At 52.4% G+C, this 6,000-nt stretch overlaps 1 protein-coding gene across 1 annotated transcript in view; it reads left to right on the top strand.

Moving 5' to 3' along the window:
• Positions 1-4,722: 4,722 nt before the first annotated feature.
• Positions 4,723-6,000, top strand: part of LOC133359384 (SPARC-like) — a 44,141-nt gene continuing 42,863 nt past the window's right edge. Inside the window, exon 1 of the mRNA XM_061577785.1 lies at positions 4,723-4,827. The gene's annotated coding sequence lies outside the window, so the exon portion shown is untranslated. The remainder of the gene's footprint in view (positions 4,828-6,000) is intronic.

Raw genomic sequence — 6,000 nt, 5'->3', positions numbered from 1 at the left:
AATATGTTTTTATTTTATTTTATCAGGTAAAGGCCCACTTATCTATATACTGTAGCTCTTTTTCAGAAACAACCTGTCCACAAATGATTGCAGTTCAGCGAAGTGGCTGATAGCAGTCAAATTACGCTAAACGCGTGGTGATGTTGCTTCTAAATGTGGAGGGGAAAACCCGGAGGGCCCAGAGAAAAATCCACCCAGTGAGAGAGAGAAAAACGCAGACTCCAAATACAAAGCAGAAGGTGTAGTCAGGGTCGGGATCGAACCCACGACCCCCTTTATACCAGTCGAGATAGTCAACATCGCCATGCCACCGTGATGATGATGAGAGAGAGAGACGCAGACTCCAAATATACAGCAGTAGGCATCGTCAGGGTCGGGATTGAACCCACGACCCCCTTTATACCAGTCGAGATAGTCAACATCTCCTAGCCACCGTGATGATGATGAGAGAGAGACGCAGACACCAAATATACAGCAGCAGGCATCGTCAGGGTTGGGATTGAACCCACGTCCTCCTGCATACGAGGCGTGGGAGATAACATCTCGCCATCTGGATGAGGCCCTTTCAAGGGCTCACAAGCATAGAGAAGGGAGGGGAGAGAGTGTTTAATGTCTCTATGGATCTGGGTGTGTGTGGGTCTCTGTGTGTGTATGTTAAAGTTCTTTCGCACCGTACGTAGCCAAACTGTGCTACCACACAGCAGCGGCAACCATCAAATACAAAGATCCACCCCTTTAACAAACTGTTGGAGAAAGTGATCTTAGCGTGTAGCAGCATCGGTGAAGGCCGACACGGCACACAATGCGAGTGGGTGGCCAGCTCCACGGCCCGACACACAGAAACACAAGACAAAGATACCCGTATAGCCTCAACGCATTGTTGGGAGCAAGTGCTGTTAGCGAGCACGTCCTAAGGCCGGAACGGCGAACGAGTGGGTGGGCGGGCCAGCACCACGCCCGGCCGCCTTTGTCTCCCTCGTGGTGATTTTTACACCGCGCACCAGGTACGCATTTGAGGCTGAGTCGACCTAGGCGAGGCCCAGTACCGGTTCAGATAATCGTCACCGGCGCTGTTGGCCGTGAGCGGGAACCGAGCTCGGGTCGCCGGATTCATAGCGCAGCGTAGCGCTAACCGCTACACCAGACCTACACCCACATACCTAGATACACTCATATATGGTCAAACACATGTTTAACATTACCAAACACAGATATAGATCCCCCGTATGGCCTACGCAGGCTGTTGGGGCAAGTGTTGTTAGCGAGTAGCACCTATAAGGTCGGTGGTATGACCACACCCGGCCGTCTTTGTCTTCCCAGTGATGTTGTTTATCCACACGGATCAGGGTACTTCGTTCAGGATGAGTTAACCTGGAAGAGACCCAGAACCGATATTTTCCGTCACTGATGTGTGCTATGGTTACTGTGGCTTGTACAGCACTCACCACTGCGCCACCAATCCCCACCCATGTGCACTCACCAACTCATCCACCCACTCACTAACTCACTCAACTACTCACCAACTCACACTCTCAGGCACGCCCACTCACTCCCCCACCCACACACTCACCCACCCACACACCCATCCACCCACCCATTCACGCACAAACTCACCCACCCACTCGCACACACACTCACCCACCCACTCATTCACTCACCCACACACTCACTCACTCACACTCACCCACCCACTAACCCACTCTCCAACTCACTCTCTCACCAACCCACCAACCAACTCACACACACATTCACCCACCCACCCACTCATTCACTTGGCCATTAATTCAACCACCAACTCACTCATCCACCCACTCATTCACTCGCCCATACAATCACTTCCCAACTCCCTCACCCACTCACTCACACACTCACCCACCAACCCACTTACTTACTCACCAACTCACTCGCCCACCAACTCACTCACTTACACCTCCCCACTTACTTAACAAATCACCCACTCACTCACCCAACCAATAACCAACTCACACAAACACTCACCCACTCACTCACCAACCAACTCACTCACTCTCCCACCCACTCATTCACTCGCCCATTCACTCACCTACCAATTCACTCACCCACTCACTCACTCCCACACTCACCCACCCATCCACGTACTCACTCATCCACTCACTCGCCCACCAACTCACTCACCCACTCACTCACTACCCACCCATTCACCCACATACTCACCCATCCACCCATTCACTTGCTCACTCACTTACCCATCAAATTACTCCCCCACTCACTCATTCACTTGCTCATTCACTCACCCACACACTCACCCACCCACACACCCATCCACCCACCCATTCACGCACAAACTCACCCACCCACTCGCACACACACTCACCCACCCACTCATTCACTCACCCACACACTCACTCACTCACACTCACCCACCCACTAACCCACTCTCCAACTCACTCTCTCACCAACCCACCAACCAACTCACACACACATTCACCCACCCACCCACTCATTCACTTGGCCATTAATTCAACCACCAACTCACTCATCCACCCACTCATTCACTCGCCCATACAATCACTTCCCAACTCCCTCACCCACTCACTCACACACTCACCCACCAACCCACTTACTTACTCACCAACTCACTCCCCCACCAACTCACTCACTTACACCTCCCCACTTACTTAACAAATCACCCACTCACTCACCCAACCAATAACCAACTCACACAAACACTCACCCACTCACTCACCAACCAACTCACTCACTCTCCCACCCACTCATTCACTCGCCCATTCACTCACCTACCAATTCACTCACCCACTCACTCACTCCCACACTCACCCACCCATCCACGTACTCACTCATCCACTCACTCGCCCACCAACTCACTCACCCACTCACTCACTACCCACCCATTCACCCACATACTCACCCATCCACCCATTCACTTGCTCACTCACTCACCCATCAAATTACTCCCCCACTCACTCATTCACTTGCTCATTCACTCACCCACACACTCACCCACCCACTAACCCACTCACACACACATTCACCCACTCACTAACCCACTCACTCACCCACCCACTAACCCACTCACACACTCACCCACCGACTAACCCACTCACCCACCCACTAACCCACTCACACACTCACCCACTAACACACTCACCCACTCACTAACTCACTCACTTACCCATCCACTAACCCACTCACACACACACTCACCCACCCACTAACCAACTCACACACTCACTCCCCCACCCACCCACTTTCTCTGCTCGCGAGCCACATGTACACGTCTCCTTACAAAGCAACAACTTCCTGCACATTTACCCTCCCCAGCCAAGCCCGACCCGACTCGCATTCCATTCTCTCCCCCGTCTCTCCTTCCCCCCACCACCATCTCCCCCTCCCCACCACCTCGGCTCTCACCCCTCCCCGCCTCCTCCATCTCCACCCACCGCGTCTCCCTACCTCTTCAAACGCCTCATCTCCCTGTGGTGATCACGCCACGTTGGCGAGGAGATGTTAACTACCTCGCCTGGCATACAGGAATCCAGGAGGGCGATCCTGGATGCGACGGGTGATGTTTGTTCCTGCGGAACTCGTTCCTGCGATGTGGAGGTCTTGCAAGACAGTTTCGAGTCCCAGGATAACGCCCGAGACACCATGGGTTTGTGTCCACACCCGTTTGTTTAGCGAGGGCTGGCCACAGTGGGTCGGGTATGTTAGCTACCTCGCCAGGTATACAGGAGGTCCGTGGGTTAGATCCCCGATCCCGACGAAACCTGCTGCTGTAAAATGTGAGGGTTTGTGTTGTGGCTAGGAGATGATGACCTCCTCGACAGGTGGCATCGATCCCGACCCTGACGCTTTGCTGAATTTATTTGGAGTCTGCGTCTCTCTCCCCGTGGCGGTCACTTCGTGGATATTTTTTTTCTCCTCCTCCACATTTAGAACCGAGATCATCACGCGTTTCGAGAGTATTTTGACTGCTGCTACGATTTTCACGCGATAAGCCACTTTCGTCGAGTTGCGATGATTTGTGATGGATGGCCAGGTCGCTTCTGAAAAAGAAGCTACGATGCTAAACTTGAGCTAAACTTTGTTGAGCTCAAGTTTAGTTAATTTCACTTCTCTCCCCGTTAGCTTCGCACCTCCGCTTAGCGAGGTTGGCTACACGCGGACCCATAGACACGCAGACCCATAGAGACCCACAGATTAGCACGGCTGGCTACGTACGGTGCGAAAAAAGTGCAACACGCACGCTTGATCTTCTCTTTTATCTCTTCAATCTCCCACCTCTTCCATCTCCTCCCATCCCCCCCCCCTCCCCTCTCCTGGTTCATGACACGGTATGTTGTACGATCAGTTTACTGATAGTATGACGGCGATGATGAAGATTATGGTGATCATGGTGATCACCACGCTGATGATCATAGTCATCGTGGTGATGATGGCCGCGTTTGGGTTTCTTCTCCCCTAATTCGCCACTCCCCTCATCCTCCTCACCACTCGTCCTCAACACTCATCTCCCCTCTCCTCCTCCCTCCTCACCACTCATCTTCGCTCTCTTCACCACTCCTCCTTCCCCCTCCACCGCCCTCCTCCCCCTCCTCACCACTCATCTGCCCTCTCCCCCTTACTCCTAATCCCTCCTCACCACGCGTCTCTCCCCTGACCCCCCCTCCTCCCTTCACTCTCCTCCTCCTCCCTCTCCCCACCCTCCATCCCCTCCCTCCCTCCTACCCCCAGCGTCTTCCTTTATGAGTCTGCGTCTCTCCCCGTTACTCTCGCATTGAGACCCCGGGAGCTGAAACGAACGTGTGAACGAATCTCTTACGCCTGGTAAGAGATTTACAATCGCACACACACACACACGCACGGATACTTACAGATTCATACACAGTGCATGCACACTGATACACATACAGATACATACACAGTACGTGCGCACTGATACACTCACACATACACATACAGATACATACACAGAACATACACAGTACATAGACACTGATACACGCACACTTACACATGGATACATATAGATACATACACATACACACGGATACATACACAGTACATACACACATTTTAACACGTAGTCTTTCGCGACCAATATAATCCATAATAACATTTTTGTACGCGATCTAACCCTCCAAACACTATATTATACACGGATACATACATACAAATAGTCAAAGATCCCCCGTGTAGCCTTAACATACTGTTGGGGAAAGTGCTGTTAGCGAGCACCTATGAAGGCCGGAACAGCACACGAGGGGGTGGGTGGCCAGCACCAGGCAGGTCCGCCTTTGTCTCCCCAGTGGCGATGTTTTTATGCACCGTAACTAATTTGAGACTGAGTCGACCTAGGGGAGGCCCAAGACCGGTTCAGATAATCGTCACTGGTGGTGTTGGCCGTGAGTGGGAATCGAACTCGGGTCGCCGGGTTCGTAGAAAAAAATAACGGCGAAGCCCTCGCTGGAGTGAAGTCAGAGGCCATTGGGGCAGTGGGGAGCGGTGGCGCAGTGGTTAGCGCAGTGGCACAAACCTCACTTAGACAGGGAGAGAGAGACACACACAGAGAGAGACAGAGAGCGAGAGAGACACAGAGAGAGATACAGAGACAGAGAGACAAAGAGACAAAGAGTCACACACAAAGAGAGAGAGACAGACAGAGAGAGACACAAAAAAGAGAGAGACACAGAGACGTTTTGACTTTTAAACAACTTTTATTGCTGCCAGCAGCAACAGCACTGGAGGCGATTCCGATATGAAATACACAAAGTCACCAGAAAGCAAATAAACAAACGCTATAAATCCACGCGCTGTGGCGCTGAATGCACCGCGCACAACACGAAATAAAAGTCACGTGGTGGTGGTGGTGGTGGTCATCGCACACGCCACGGTGACGAGCGAGCGCTTTAGAAGGTGAACACGAGGGTGCCGTCCACGCTGGTACACAGGGCTTTTCCGGCTCCCCAGCGTTCAAAGAACACACGCACAGGCGAAGTT

The sequence above is a fragment of the Lethenteron reissneri genome, chromosome 65, assembly GCF_015708825.2.
Source record: "Lethenteron reissneri isolate LAM-NWPU_2019-01 chromosome 65, ASM1570882v1, whole genome shotgun sequence".
In the NCBI taxonomy this organism is placed as follows: domain Eukaryota; kingdom Metazoa; phylum Chordata; class Hyperoartia; order Petromyzontiformes; family Petromyzontidae; genus Lethenteron; species Lethenteron reissneri.
Note: the sequence above shows the minus strand (reverse complement) of the source record. Positions and strands in the feature narration are given on the sequence as shown.